This window comes from Protopterus annectens, chromosome 13.part0 (genome assembly GCF_019279795.1).
Source record: "Protopterus annectens isolate FY-2018-M chromosome 13.part0, PAN1.0, whole genome shotgun sequence".
Lineage (NCBI taxonomy): Eukaryota > Metazoa > Chordata > Ceratodontiformes > Protopteridae > Protopterus > Protopterus annectens.
Window position 1 is genome coordinate 631,232,687 of NC_056747.1, and position 17,383 is coordinate 631,250,069.

General features: G+C 43.0%; 1 protein-coding gene across 4 annotated transcripts in view; it reads right to left on the reverse strand.

Moving 5' to 3' along the window:
* LOC122787538 (multidrug and toxin extrusion protein 1-like) overlaps positions 1-17,383 on the reverse strand; it is a 677,270-nt gene that overhangs the window by 434,286 nt on the left and 225,601 nt on the right. The window lies entirely within an intron of this gene.

The following is a 17,383-nucleotide window of genomic DNA, read 5'->3' on the forward strand; positions in this document are numbered from 1 at the left end:
AGATGGGTAGCCTGTTCCAGAGTATGTTGAAGTGAATACTGAGCTGCCCTGCATATCACCATCTGCTGAAGAAAAAAACGCCTGCTTTACATTCCTCCATCAAGTGAAGTGAATACTGCAGTGGAGTGCACACTGCACTGTCCTACATTATACCATCTGCTGAAGTAAACACTGCACTGTCCTACATTGCACCATCTGCTGAAGTGAGCAATGTGCTGCCCTACATTACACCATCTGCTGAAGTGAGCACTGTGCTGCCTACATTAGACCACCTGCCAAAGACAATACTGCGCTGTCCTACATTATACCATCTGCTGCAGTGAATACTGGTCTGCCCTGCATTACACCATCTGCTGTAATCAATACTGAGCTGCCCTACATTACACCACCTGCTGAAGTGAATACCATGCTGCTGTGCATTACACTCTCTGCTGAAACGAATACTGCACTGCCCTACATTATGTTATTTGCTGAAGTAAATAGTGCACTACTCTACTTTACATCATCTGCTCAAGTGAATACTGCACTACCCTGCATTATACCATCTGCTACAGTGAATACTGGGCTGCCCTGCATTGCAATACCTGCTACAGTCAATACTTCACTGCCCTGCATTATACCACCAGCTGAAAGAAATACTGTGATGCCCTACATTACACCATCTGCTGAAGGGAATACTGGACTGCCCTATATTATGTCATATGCTGAAGGGAATACTGCCCTGCCCTGTATTATGCCATTTACTAAAGTGAATACTGCACTGTCCTACATTATACCATCTGCTGAAGGGAATACTGCACCACCCTACATTACACCATTTGCTGAAATAAATGCTGCTTACACCACCAGTTGAAGTGAAAACTGCACTACCCTACATTATGCCACCTGCTGAAGTGAACACTGCACTGCCTTACATTACCCCATCTGCTGATGTGAATACTGCACTGCCCTGTATTACACCACCTGGTGAAGGGAATACTGCAGAGCGCTGTATTACACCATTTGCTGAAGTGAATGCTGCTCTGCCCTGCATTATACCATCTGCTGCAGTCAGTAATGTGCTGTCCTACATTACACCATGTGCCAAAATCAATACTGCACTGCCCTACATTATGGCACCTGCAGAAGTAAATATTGCACTGCCCTACATTACCGCATCTACTGAAGTGAATAATGCACTGCCCTACATTATCTCATCTGCTGATGGGGATACTACACTGCCCTGTATTACACCACGTGCTGAAAGGAATACTACCTGATCTAAATTACACCATCTGCTGAAGTGAACACTTTGCTGCCCTACATTACACCATCTGCAGAAGTGAACACTGTGCTGCCCTACATTACACCATCTGCTGAAGTGAATACTGCACCACCCTACACTGCATCATTTGCTGAAGTGAATACTGCACTGCGCTACATTATTCCACCTGCTGAAGTAAATACTGCACTGCCCAACATTACACCACCTTCTGAAGTGAATAGTCCACTGCCCTATATTATGCCATCTGCTGATGTGAATACTGCACTGCCCGGGATTACACCACCTGCTGAACGGAATACTGCACTTCCCTGGATTACACCACCTGCTGAAGGGAATACTGCACTGCCCTGTATTACGCCATCTTCTAAAGTGAATACTGCACTGCCCTATATTATACCACCTGCTGAAGGGAATACTGCACTACCCTGTATTTTGCCATCTGCATTACACCCCATGCTGAAGTAGATATTGAGCTGCCCTGCATTTCACCATCTGCTGAAGGGAATACTGCCTGCCTTATACTCCTCCATCTGGTGAAGTGAATACTGCAGTACCCTACATTACACCATCTGCCAAAGTGAAAACTGATGTGCCCTACATTACACCATGCACTGCCCTACACAATCCAGTGCAGTCAGTACTGCATTGCCCTAAATTACACCATCTGCTGAAGTGAATACTGCACTGCCCAACATTACACGACCTGCCGAAGTAAAAACTGCGCTGCCCTACATTACACTAGCTGCCGAGCTGAGCACTGTGCTGCCCTACATTACACCATCTGCTGAAATGAGCACTGCAGTACCCTATATTACACCATCTGCCAAAGTAAAAACTGATCCGCCCTACATTACACCATGCACTGCCCTACACAATCCACTGCAGTCAGTACTGCATTGCCCTACATTATACCATCTGCTGAAATGAACACTGCACTGCCCTAAATTACATCTGTTGAAGTGAAGACTGGACTGCCTAACATTACACCATCTGCAGAAGTGAACACTGTACTGCCTTAAATTACACCATCTGCTGAAGTGAATACTAGACCCCCTTACACTGCATCATCTGTATTACACTGTGCTACATTATGCCACCTGTTGAAGTAAATATTGCACTGCCCTACATTATACAACCTGCTGAAGTGAATACTCCACTGCTGTATATTATGCCATCTGCTGATGTGAGTACTGTACTGCCCTGGATTACACCACCTGCTGAAGAGAATACTGCACTGCCCTGGATTACACAACCTGCTGAAGGGAATACTGCACTGCCCTGGATTACACCACCTGCTGAAGGGAATACTGCACTGCCCTGTATTACACCATCTTCTGAAGGGAATACTGCACTGTGCTGTATTACGCCATCTGCTGAAGGAATACTGCACTGCCCTAGTTTAAGAAATCTGCTGAAGGAAATACTGCAGTGCCCTGTATTACACCATCTGCTGAAGGGAATATTGCACTGCCCTCCATAACACCATCTGCTGAAGTGAATACCATACTGTCTACATCCCACCATCTGATGAAGTGAATACTGCGCTGCCCTACATTACATTTTCTGCTGAAGTGAATACTGCGCTGCCTACAATACACCATCCATTGACGTGAACACTGTGCTGCCCTATATTACAGTCAATATTGCATTGCTCAACAGTACACCACAGGCTGAAGTCAATACTACACCACCCTACATTACACTATCTGTTGCAGTGAATACTGCCGCACCATGCATTATACCATCTGCTGCAGTCAGTACTGCACTGCCCTGCACTACACCCCCTGCTGACATGAATACTGTGCTCCTCTACATTATGCCACCTGCTGAAGGGAAGACTGCATAGCCCTACATTACACAATCTGCTGAAGTGATTACTGCACTACCCTACATTACAACATCCGCTGACGTGAATACTGCACTTCCCTACGTTATGCCACCTACTGAAGTAAATATTGCACTACCCTACATTATGCCACATGCTGAAGTAAATACTGAACTGCCCTACATTACACAATCTGCTGAAGTGAATCCTGCACTACCATACATTACATCTGCTGAAGTGAATACTGAACTGCTCTGTATTATGTCATCTGCTGAAGTAAATACTGCACTGTCCTACATTAGGCCATCGGCAGACGTGAACACTGCACTGCCCTACATTATACCATCTGCTGATGTGAATACTGCACTGCTCTGTATTACGCTACCTGCTGAAGGGAATACTGCACTGCCTTGTATTACACCATCTTCTGAAGGGAAAACTGCACTGCGCTGTATTACATCATCTGCTGAAGGGATACTGCACTGCACTATATTACACAATCTGCTGAAGGGAATACTGCACTGCCCTGTATTACCCCATCTGCAGAAGTGAATATTGCACTGCCCTACATAACACCATCTGCTGAAGTGAATACTGTGCTGTTCTACATTACACCTTCCACTGGTGTGAATACTGTGCTGCCTTTAATACACCATCCATTAAAGTGAACCCTGTCTGTCCTATATTACACCATCTGCCACAGTCAATATTGCACTGCTCTATATTACACCACTGGCTGAAGTTAGTACTACACTGCCCTGCATTACACGATCTGCTGCAGTGAATACTGCTCTGCCCTGCATTATACTATCTGCTGCAGTCAGTACTACACTGCCCTGCATTACACCCCCTATTGAAGTGAATACTGCGCTGCCCTACATTACACCTTCTGCTGAAGTAAACATTACGCTGCCCTACATTACACCATCTGCTGTAGTGAATACTGTGTTGCCCTACATTACACCATCTACTGAAGTGAATACTGCACTGCCCTACATTACACCACCTGCCAAAGTTAATACTACGCTGCCCTACATTATACCATCCCCTGCAGTGAATACTGGCTGCCCTGCTTTATACCATCTGCTGCAGTTAATACTGAGCTGCCTTATATTTCACCACCTGATGAAGTGCATACCGCACTGCTATGCATTACACCCCCTGCTGAAATGAAAACTGTGCTGCCCATATTACACCATCTTCTGAAGGGAGTACTCCTTGACCTGCATTACTCCTTCTGCTGAAGTGAATACTGCACTGCCATGCAATACACCCCCTGCTGAAATGAAAACTGTACTGCCCTACACAACACCATCTGTCAAAGTGGAAACTGCCCTGCCCTATATTACACATTCTCCTGAAATGAATACTACACTGCTTTACATCATACCACCTGCCAAAGTCAATTCTGTTCTGTGCTGTCATACATGATACCACCTGCTGCAGTGAATACTACTCTGCCCTGCAGTATACCATCTTCTGCAGTCAGTACTGTGATGCCCTGCATTACACCACCTGCTGAAATGAATACTGCACTGCCTTACATTACACCACCTGTTGCAGTGAATACTGCGTTGCCCTACATTACACTATCTGCTAAAGTGAGCACTGTGCTGCCCTACATTACACCATCTGCTGAAGTGAACACTCCACTGCCTACATTACACTACCTGGCAAAGGCAATACTGTGCTGCCCTACATTATGCCATCTGCTGCAGTGAATACTGGTCTGCCCTGCATTATACCATCTGCTGCAGTTAATACTGAGCTGCCCTACATTACACCACCTGCTGAAGTGAATACTGCGCTGCCGTGCATTACACCCTCTGCTGAAATGAATACTGCACTGCCCTACAATACACCATTTGCTGAAGTAAATACTGCACTATCCTACTTTACATCATCTGCTCAAGTGAATACTGCACTGCCCTGTATTATACCATCTGCTGCAGTGAATACTGGGCTGTCCTGCATTGCAATACCTGCTGCAGTCAATACTTCACTGCCCTGCAATACGTCACCAGCTGAAAGAAATACTATGCTGCCCTACATTACACCATCTACTGAAGGGAATACTGGACTTCCATATATTATGCCCTCTGCTGAAGAAAATACTGCCCTGTCCTGTATTATGCAATTTACTGAAATGAATACTGCACTGTCCTACATTATGCTATCTGCTGAAGGGAATACTGCACTACCCTACATTACACCATCTGCTGAAATGAATGCTGCACTGCCTTACATTACACCATTTGTCGAAGTGAAAACTGCACTGCCCTACATTACGCCACCTGCTGAAGTGAACACTGCACTGCAGAATACTACACTGCCCTGTATTACACCACCTGGTGAAGGGAATACTGCACAGCACTGTATTACACCATTTGCTGAAGTGAATACTGCTCTGCCCTGAATTATAAAATCTGCTGCAGTCAGTACTGTGCTGCCCTACATTACACCATGTGCCAAAGTCAATATTGCACTATCCTACATTATGGCACCTGCTGAAGTAAATATTGCACTGTCCTACATTACACCACCTGCTGAAGTGAATAATGCACTGCCCTACCTCATCCCATCTGATGGGGATACTGCACTGCCCTGTATCACGCCATCTGCTGAAAGGAATACTACCTGCTCTATATTACACCATCTGCATAAGTGAGCACTGTGCTGCCCTACATTACATCATCTGCTGAAGTGAACGCTGCACTACCCTAAGTTACATTTGTTGAAGTGAACACTGCACTGCCCAACATTACACCATCTGCAGACATGAACACTGTACTGCCCTACATTACACCATCTGCAAAAGTGAACACTGTACTGCCCTACATTACACCATCTGCTGAAGTGAATACTACACTACCCTCCTCTGCATCATCTGCTGATATGAATACTGTACTGCCCTGGATTACACCACCTGTTGAAGGGAATACTGCACTGCCATGGATTACACCACCTGCTGAAGGGAATACTGCACTGCCCTGGATTACACCACCTGCTGAAGGGAATACTGCACTGCCCTGTATTACACCATCTGCTGAAGGGAATATTGCACTGCCCTCCATAACACCATCTGCTGTAGTGAATACTGTGTTGCCCTGCATTACATCATCTACTGAAGTAAAAACTGCACTGCCCTACATTAAACCACCTGCCAAAGTTAATACTACGCTGCCCTACATTATACCATCCCCTGCAGTGAATACTGGCTGGCCTGCTTTATACCATCTGCTGCAGTTAATACTGAGCTGCCTTATATTTCACCACATGATGAAGTGCATATCGCACTGTTCTGCATTACAACCCCTGCTAAAATGAATATTGTGCTGCCCGCATTACACCATCTTCTGAAGGGAATACTCCTTGCCCTGCATTACTCCATCTACTGAAGTGAATACTACACTGTCATGCATTACATCATCTGCTGAAATTAATACTGTATTGCTCTACACTACACTATCTGTCAAAGGGAAAACCACCCTGCCCTACATTACACCTTCTCCTGAAATGAATACTACACTGCCCTACATCATACCACCTGCCAAAGTCATTTCTGTGCTGCCGTACATGACACCACCTGCTGCAATGAATACTACTCTGCCCTGCATTATACCATCTTCTGCAGTCAGTACTCTGCTGCCCTGCATTACACCACTTGCTGAAATGAATATTGCACTGTCCTGCATTACACTACCTGCTGCAGTGAATACTGCTCTGGCCTGCATTATACCATCTGCTGTAGTCAGTACTGTGTTGTCTTAGATTACACCACGTGCCAAATTGAATACTGCACTGCCCTCCACTGTGGCACCTTCTGAAGTAAATATTGCACTGCTCTATATAACGCCACCTGCTGAAGTGAATAATGCACTGCCCTACATTATCCCATCTCCTGATGTGGATACTGCACTGCCCTGTATTATGCCATCTGCTGAAAGGAATACTGCCTGCCCTACATTCCTCCATCTGCTGAAATGAATATTGCGCTGCCCTACATTTCATCATCTGTTGAAGAGAACACTGTGCTGCCTACATTACACCATCTGCTGAAGAGAACACTCCACTGCCCTACATTACACCCTCTGCTGAAGTGAACACTGTGCTGCCCTACATTACACCATCTGCTGAAGTGAATACTGTGGTGACCCACATTATACCACCTGCTGAAGTGAATACTGCACTGTTCTACATTATGCCACCTGCTGAAGTAAATATTGCACTGCCCTACATTACACCACCTGCTGAAGTGAATAATGCACTGCCCTATATTATGCCATCACTGATGTGAATACTGCACTGCCCTGGACTACACCACCTGCTGAAGGGAATACTAAACTGCCCTGGATTATGCCACCTGCTGAAAAATATTGCACTGACCTACATTACACCACCTGCTAAGTGAATAATGCGCTGCCCTATATTATGCCATCTGTTGATATGAATACTGTGCTTATCTGTATTATGCCACCTGCTGAAGATAATAGTGCACTGCCCTGGATTACACCACCTGCTGAAGGGAATACTGCACTGCCATGGATTATACCACCAATTGAAGGAAATATTGCACTGCCTTGTATTACACCATCTGCTGAAGTGAATATTGCATTGCCCTACATTGCACCATCTGCTGAAGTTAATAGTGTGCTGCCCTACATGACGCCATCCACTGAAGTGAATACTGCACTCCCCTACAGTACACAATCCGTTGAAGTGAGCACTGCACTGCCCTATATTACACCATCTGCCTCAGTCAATATTGTACTGCACTATATAACACACTGGCTGAAATCAATACTGCACTGCCCTACATTACACTATCTGCTGCAGTGAACACTGCTCTGCACCACATTATACCATTTGCTTCAGTCAGTTCTGCACTGCCCTGCATTAAACCCCCTGCTGAAATGAATACTGTGCTGCACTACATTACACTTTCTGCTGAAGTAAACACTATGCTGCCCTACACATTACACCATCTGCTGTAGTGAATACTATGTCGCCCTACATTACACCATCTGCTGAAGTGAATACTGCACTGTCCTACATTATGCCACCTGCTGAAGGGAATACTGCAAAGGGCTGTATTACACCACCTGCTGAAGGGAATGCTGCACTGCCCTGTATTACACCACTTGCTGAAAGGAATATGGCACTGTCCTGTATTACACCATCGTCTGGAGGGAATACTGCACTGCACTGTAAGATACCATCTGCTGAAGGGATACTGCAGTGGCCTATTTTACACAATCTGCTGAAGGGAATACTGAACTGCCCTACATTACACCATCTGCTGAAGTCAATATGAGCTGCCCTACATTACACCATCTGCTGCAGTGAATACTGCGCTGCCTTGCATTACACCATCTGCTGCAGTCAGTACTGTGCTGCTTTGCATTACACCACCTGGTGAAGTAAACATTGCACTCACCTGCATTATAAAATCTACTGAAGTGAATACTATACTGCCCTACATTACACTATCTGCCGAAGTGAAGACTGCCCTACCCTACATTCCACCACCTGTTGAAGTGAATACTACACTGCCAAATAGTACACACTCTGCTGAAGGGAATACTGCACTGCCATGCTCTGATGATGTGAATAATGTACAGCCCTACATTACACCCACTGTTGAAGTGAATACTGCACTGCCCTACACTACACCATCTGCTGAAGTGAACAGTGCACTTCCCTACCTTATAGAACCTGCTGAAGGGATACTGCACTGCCATATTTTACACAATGTGCTGATGGAAATACTGCACTGCCTTGTATTACACCATCTTCTGCAGTGAATATTGCACTGCCCCACATTACACCATCTGTTAAAGTCAATACTGTGATATCCTACATTACATCTGCTGAAGTGAATACTGCACTACCCTAAACTACACCATCGACAGAAGTGAATACTGCACTCCCCTACATTATGCCACCTGCTGAAGTAAATATTGCTATGCCCTACATTACACCACCTGCAGAAGTGAATACTGCACTGCCCTATATTATACCATTTGTTGATATGAATACTGCACTGCCCTACATTATGCCACCCGCTGAAGGGAATACTGCACTGCCCTGCATTATGCCACCTGCTGAAGGGAATACTACACAGTGCTGGATTAAACCACCTGCTGAAGGGAATACTGCAGTGCCCTGTATTACACCATCTGCTGAAGTGAATACTGCACTGCCCCACATTACACCATCTGCTGAAGTGAATACGGTGGTGCCCTACATCTCCTAAAGTGAATACTGCACTGCCCTACACTACACCATCTGATGAAGTGAATACTGCACTGCCCTACATTATGCCACCTGCTGAAGTAAATATTGCACTGCCCTACATAATACCATCTGCTGAAGTGAATACTGCACTGCCTTAAATTACACCTCCTGCTGAAGTGAATACTGCACTGCTCTACAATACACCATACATTAAAGTGAACACTCCACTGCCCTATATTACACCATCTGCCACAGCCAATATTGCACTGCTCTATATTACACCACCAGCCGAAGTCAATAATGCACCTCTCTACATTACACTATCTGCTGAAGTGAATACTGGTCTGCCCTGCATTACAGCATCTGCTACAGTCAGTACTGCACTGACCTGCATTACACCCCCTGCTGAAGTGAATACTGTGCTGCCCTAATTACACCTTCTGCTGAAGTAAACACTATGCTCTGCTACATTACACCATCTGCTGTAGTGAATACTGTGTTGCCCTCCATTCCACCATCTGCTGCAGTGAATACTGCTCTGCCCTGCATTACACCATCTACTGCATTTAGTACTGGACTACCCTGCTTTACACTACCTCCTGAAGTAAATCGTGCACTGCCGTGCATTACACCCCCCTGCTGAACTGAATACTGAGCTGCCCTGCATTACATCATCTGCTGAAGGGAATACTGCTTGCCTTAAATTCCTCCATCTGGTGAAGTGAATACTGCAGTGTCCTATATTACACCATCTGCCAAAGTGAAAACTGCTCTGCCCTACATCACACCATCTACTGAAGTACACACTGCACTGCCCTACATTACACCATCCACTGCAGTCAGTACTGCATAGCCCTAAATTACACCATCTGCTGAAGTGAATACTGCACTGCCCTACATTACACCATCTGCTGAAGTGAGCACTGTGCTGCCCTATATTACACCATCTGCTGAAGTGAACATTGCACTGCCTACATTACACCACCTGCCAAAGACAATACTGCATTGCCCTACATTATACCATCTGCTGCAGTGAATACTAGTCTTCCCTGCATTATACTATCTGCTGCAGGCAATACTGAGCTGCTCTACATTACACCACCTTTCTGAAGTGAATACCGCGCTGCCGTGCATTACACCCTCTGCTGAAATTAATACTGCACTGCCCTACATTATGCCATTTGCTGAAGTAAATAGTGCACTACCCTACTTTACATCATCTGCCCTCCATTGCAATACCCACTGCAGTCAATACTTCGCTGGCCTGCATTACACCACCAGCTGAAAGAAATACTGCTCTGCCCTACATTACACCATCTGCTGAAGGGAATACTGGACTACCTACATTATGTCATCTGCTGAAGGGAATACTGCCCTGCCCTGCATTATGCTATTTACTGAAGTGAATACTGCCCTGCTCTACATTATGCCATCTGCTGAATTGAATACTGCACTGCCCTACATTACACCATATGCTGAAATGAATACTGCACTGCCTTACATTACACCATCTGTCAAAGTGAAAACTGCACTGCCCTACATTACAGTACCTGCTGAAGTGAACACTGCACTGCCATACATTACCCCATCTGTTGATGTGAATACTGTACTGCCCTGTATTACGCCAAGGGAATACTGCACAGCGCTGTAATACACCATTTGCTGAAGTAAATACTGCTCTGCCCTGCATTATACCATCTGCTGCAGTTAGTACTGTGCTGCACTACATTACTCCACATGCCAAAGTCAATACTGCACTGCCCTACATTATGGCACCTGCTGAAGTAAATATTGCACTGTCCTATATTATGCCACCTGCTGAAATGAACACTGCAATGCCCTACATTATGCCATCTGCTGATGTGAATACTGCACTGCCCTGTATTATGTTACCTGCTGAAGAGAATACTGCACTGCCCTGTATTACACCAACTTCTGAAGGGAAAACTGCACTGCACTGTATTACATCATCTACTGAAGGGATACTGCACTATACTATATTATACAATCTGATGAAGGGAATACTGCACTGCCCTGTATTACCCCATCTGCTGAAGTGAAAATTGCACAGCCCTACATAACACCATCTGCTGAAGTGAATACTGCACTGTTCTACATTACACCTTCCCTGGAGTGATGTAGTGAATACTGTGCTGCCCATAATATACCATCCATTTAGGTGAACCCTGCCTGCCCTATACTACACCATCTGCCACAGTCAATATTGCACTGCTCTATATTACACCACTGGCTGAAGTCAGTACTACACCACCCTACATTACACTATCTGCTGCCATGAATACTGCTCTCTCCTACATTATACCGCCTGCTGTAGTAAGTACTGCACTGCCCTGCCCTGCATTACACCCCCTGCTGAAGTGAATACTGTGCTGCCCCACATTACACCTTCTGCTGAAGTAAATACTACGCTGCCCTACTAGCACACCACAAAGTCCAACAGCAGATAAAAACCACAAAAGAAAAGGCCAATATTCAAAAAGTACCAAACAGTTTAATAAAAATACACAAAAACAAATACCAACACTCTTTTCTCCAGTGCCTTGACTATAAGACCTTAACAGAGTATACTCATTTCCCCTCCCCACTTCACTTTTATACATCATTGAATAATTAAATACACACAATTGACACTAATTAAAAACAATTTTCACTTTAAAGAGATATTTCGCAAGAAATATCTCCAATTGCATTCTCTATTCATGCCCTTAGGCACCAATGTATCAAATTTTAAAATAAAAACAGATTCCTTTTTCCTCGACTCATTCTTTATATTACTGCAACCTGCTCCATGAGGATATATTTGTTCTAAAATTGTGACCTTAAGACCAATAACATCACCTTTATGTACACAATAAAAATGTGAAGCAACTGGACCTATTTCATTTTTTTTTCTTATGTCTCATATATGCTCTTTTATTCTAGTTGCCAAACTTCTTTTAGTTTCCCCAATTTCTCACAGGGCCACTTTATACAATAAATAACTCCCTCACTATTGCAACTGAAATTATTTTGTACCTAAAACTTTTTACCATTTATAGATAAAAAGGTCTCTGCCATATATTCACAAACTCTGCACCTACCACAAGGAAAAGTTCCTACAGTTCTTACACCTACTTCCTTAAGTGCTATTGGCATAACAAATCTGCCATGCACTAAGCTGCTCTACATTACACCATCTGCTGTAGTGAATACTGTGTTGCCCTACATTACACCATCTGCTGAAGTGAATACTGCACTGCCCTACATTACCCCACCTGCCAAAGTCAATACTGCGCTGCCTTACATTATACCATCCCCTGCAGTGAATACTGGTCTGCCCTGCTTTATACCATCTGCTGCAGTCAATATTGAGCTTCATTATATTACACCACCTGATGAAGTGCATACCGCGCTGCTCCGCATTACACCCCTTGCTGAAATGAATACTGCACTGCCCTGTATTACGTCATCTGCTGAAGTGAATACTGCACTGCCCTGCATTACATCTACTGAAGTGAACATTGCTCTGCCCTACATTCCACTATCTGCTGAAGTAAATGCTGTACTGCTCTACATTATGCCATCTGCCAAAGTGACAAATGTGGTGCCCTTCATGATGCTATCTGCTAATGTGAATATTTCACTGTCCTACATTACTGATGAAAGCTATAACACCAACAACAAACTGATGAAAATGATAAAGACTGTAGACCGGACTGTCAGCAGTTAAATAAATGCATACAATTCAATGCACCAAACTGTAAAAAAAAACCTCATGCGAGCCAAAAATGGTTCATGCTTTCGTTTAATCCAATATTAAACTTCTTCAGAGAACACATACAGTTCATCACTTCCTTTAAATAAGACCTAAAAACATTTCATTGGATAAGACAATTATTTAAAGTGGTTAAGACAATTATTTAAAATTGTACCAACAAAATACTTTAATTATACTAACACTATGATTGATTTGAAGCTATATCTAAGAAAGCTTAATTTTTCATTGTTGTATCAAAGAGAAGTGTTAAACAATAATCAAAGTAATGTGTATAACATTAGCTCGATATTCAACCCCCCACCCCAAACTTCACATGTTTGAAAAATGTATGAACTTGACTTAAAATCTTTACACACACAGAGAGTTGGATTCAATTTAAATTTAAATTATCAGGAAGCATATCTTTTGAAGTAGTTGTGAAATGCCAACATAAGAGTTATGAAAGCTGATAAAGGAGGGGGGCCATAATAATGAGCATAGATAAATACACAGAAAAAATGACAAATTTATTGTATACAGATACGTATGAAGAAGTGTCCTTGATTCAATTAAGTGGGGCATACAAGAACATACAATCACAATTGAGTGACATTTTTAGAACAATTATTTAAATATGACATCTCCCAGGGTACCAGTTTTCTTTGGTAACCCAAAAATTCATAAAAATATTAACAACCCTCCGATGAGACCACTAGTAGATGGGAGGGGGTCTATAACGTCAGCCTGTGCCCAATATATAGATCATGAACTGAAAAATGTGTTACAGAAAGAAACTCAAATCTGTAAAGATTCATGGACTTTCTTAGCCAATATAAATGAAGTTCAGTTAGATCCAGATGACATCTTAGTGACTGTAGATGTCAATGACTTATATACAGTAATACCTAAGGAAGAAGGGCTAGAATGGACTAATGAAATACTGTTACAACATAAAGTACCACATATAACAACAATACTTATTTTAGAACTTCTTGAATTGGTACTTAACAATAATTTCATTAGTTTTGACCATAAATATTTCTTGCAGAAGGGTGGTATAGCTATGGACTCACTTTGGGGAGGAGCTTATGCTAATACCGTAATGGCTTATTGAGAGAAGAATTTTGTATTTAATACTAAGTACAGGATTCACATTAAAACCTATCATAGGTTCCAAGATGACATCATATGGAATGGACCTTGAGTCTACTGGAAGAATTCCTATCATATATTAATACAACTACATTTTTAAAATTCATATGGAAAATTGATACTGAACATATGGATTATCTGGATGTACATTTATTTAAGATTATACATATAATAAATATGCTTATAATATATACAAGAAGCTAACATATTGCAACTCATTCCTGCATTTTAGCAGTTCCCACCCATATCATCAGAAAAAATCTGTGGTTAAAGCTCATTTAGTTAGGGCGGCTCGAATGGTTTCTAAAATGAAGACTTCATTCATGAATGCAATACATTACAACTTATGTTCATTCAACAAGACTACCCAGTAGACATACTAGATGATTTAGTTCAAGAAGTACAAATCAAAAAAATGAGTATTTTTTTTCAAACCCATTTTAAGTAGTAATGATCAACTTAGTTCAGCAACAGAGGAAGAACTTTCCCTCTTTCCTATGCAAGATAGAAATGAGAGTATTGTAACACATGATACTGTTAAAAAAACAGACAGACTATGCAAAAGAAGAAGTTATGTCTTACCATAACATTCCATACAGGTATCATACATTACCATAACAGGTATACTACTCAGCCAAGCTCCTTGTGATGTTCTGCAGAGTACTACAAGCAGCAGAGCGGAAAAAGAGTGACTTTCAACAGATTTAAGTATATTTTTTCTCTGCATTTTCTCCTGCGACTGCTAGTGTCGCCAAAATGCGATTTCTGGCAATTCTGAGCTTTAAAAACTCCTTGCTGCATACTAAAAACTGTTTTTGCTGTTAGCACTTTTACAAGTCATTTAAAGTCATTTTTGTGCTGTTTAGCTGTTGTAGGGTACACACTAAAGTGTGCTAGCCTGATATAAACATTTAAAGTTGTTTTGTGAATTTTTCTTGTATCTCTGCCAAAAAAAAAAACAAAAAAAAAATTATTGTTTCCCACCTTCTCTAATCTAGTCTAGTCCAGTTTTCAGGTTTTGCTGAAATCAGGACTGTGGTATAAGTTCTTGCGTTGCCCATATCTTTACTTGGATAGGAGGAAGTTTCTCTATTCACCAGTGAGAGTGGGGAGCTTTGAGCAGCCTATCTGTTCCTGGAGGAGTGGTCAGAGCCCAGCAACTTGTTGTTTATTGGCTGTTTTGGGCTAATTCCTAACTCTTTCATCTCCCTGCCTTAAAACCCGCATTTGCACATTTTTTTTTGCTTGTATACTACTCAGCCAAGCTCCTCGTGGTGTCCTGCAGAGTACTACAAGCAGCAGAGCAGAAAAAGAGTGACTTTCAACAGATTTAAGTATATTTTTTCTCTGCATTTTCTCCTGCGACTGCTAGTATCGCCGAAAAGTGATTTCTGGCAATTCTGAGCTTTAAAAACTCCTTGCTGCATACTAAAAACATTTTTTTTTTGCTGTTTGCACTTTTACAAGTTGTTTAAAGTCATTTGTTTGTGCTGTTTAACTGTTGCAGGCTACACACTAAGGTGCGCTAGCCTGATATAAACATTTAAAGTTGTTTTTGTGATTTTTTTCTTGTATCTCTGCCAAAAAAAAAAAAACAAGAAAAATTCTTGTTTCCTGCCTTTTCTAAGCTAGTCTAGTCCAGTTTTCAGGTTTTGCTGAAATCAGGACTGTGGTATAAGTTCCTGTGTTGCCCATATCCTTACTTGGATAGGAGGAAGTTTCTCTGTTCACCAGTGAGAGTGGGCGACTTTGAGCAGCCTACCTGTCCCCGGAGGAGTGGTCACAGCCCAGCAACTTGTTGTTTATTGGCCGTTTTGGGATAATTCCTAACTCTTTCATCTCCCTGCCTTAAAACCCGCATTTGCGCAGTTTTGCGCACTGCACAACGCCAGTTAGCTAGGGTTAAACTATTCCAGGCTCCACGAAGTCTTCTCTTCAATTTTGCCCTTAGAACTAGTCTAACTCTCAAACTAAGCACTCTAACTTCTCTTTTATAGCCAAGCACTTGCTCCAAGCTCTCAGTAAGCACTAATAAATGCTAACACAACACCTCCTCCTTTACTAAACAATAGTTCAAGGCTCTCTATTTCGTCCCTACCAGGAAATCAGTAAACAGCTCAGTTATCCATACAGGCATGTCCAAAGGGCAGTTTCAGGTATACTCTCCAGTCCACCTGGTGAATCTGGGAATCTTGAGACAATGTTACAATTGCCTCATGCACACAGACAACCCTCTCCTCCTTCAAACAAACACAAATGTATGGAGCGATGCAACTATACAGCCAAACTGGAGGCCAAGCTCTCTCAACCCAAGGCTGGAACAGCCAGTCAGGAGGAGAAGGGAAACACTTGCACCACACTTCCAGTCTCACATAAAACAGTCATACATGCACCAGCAAATAACACACATAAATACTCAAAAACATACTCGGTGGCTCTAAATAAAAATCTGCCCAAGCAGCAGAGACCTCCAAAGCAGACATCCAAGCAACCTCCACCCTCAAACAAAAACCACGTATCACATACTTCACAAAGTCAGTGTGCCAAGCAACCACAGCCCATAAGGCACAACAACACACCCAATACACTAGTAATAGGTGACTCTATTGTCAGGCACACTGACGTCCCACTCACTAGACTGAACAAGGAGAAGGTTACTGCGAGCTGCCTGTCGGGTACCAGGATCTGTCACATAACACAGGCACTCAGGTCACTCCAAAACAGGTACAAATATGACTCTGTCATTGTACATGTTGGTGTGAACGACCTGAGACGTACCTCCCTGGACTACATGAAAAGAGACATAGAGGAGCTCTCTGATCATGTAGCCCAGGCCGGTATGACCTTGACCCTGAGTAGTATCCTGCCCTCACCAAGAATGATGCCACAGTATGAGGAAAAAATGATCAGTTTTAACAATTGGCTAAGCTATTGGTGTCATTCAAAGGGGATCCAGTGTCTGTCAGCCTGGGACGACATGCTCGACAAGCCACGCTGCTTCACCAGAGATGGCTTGCACCTGTCGCCCGTAGGCTTTCAAAAATGGCCAAGGCTCTTGCCACCCCCATAGTGCCTTTTTTAGGCAAGGCTCAAAAGACAAACCCGCCTCCATAAACAACACAAGAAACCAAAAACTGAGGGTAATGCT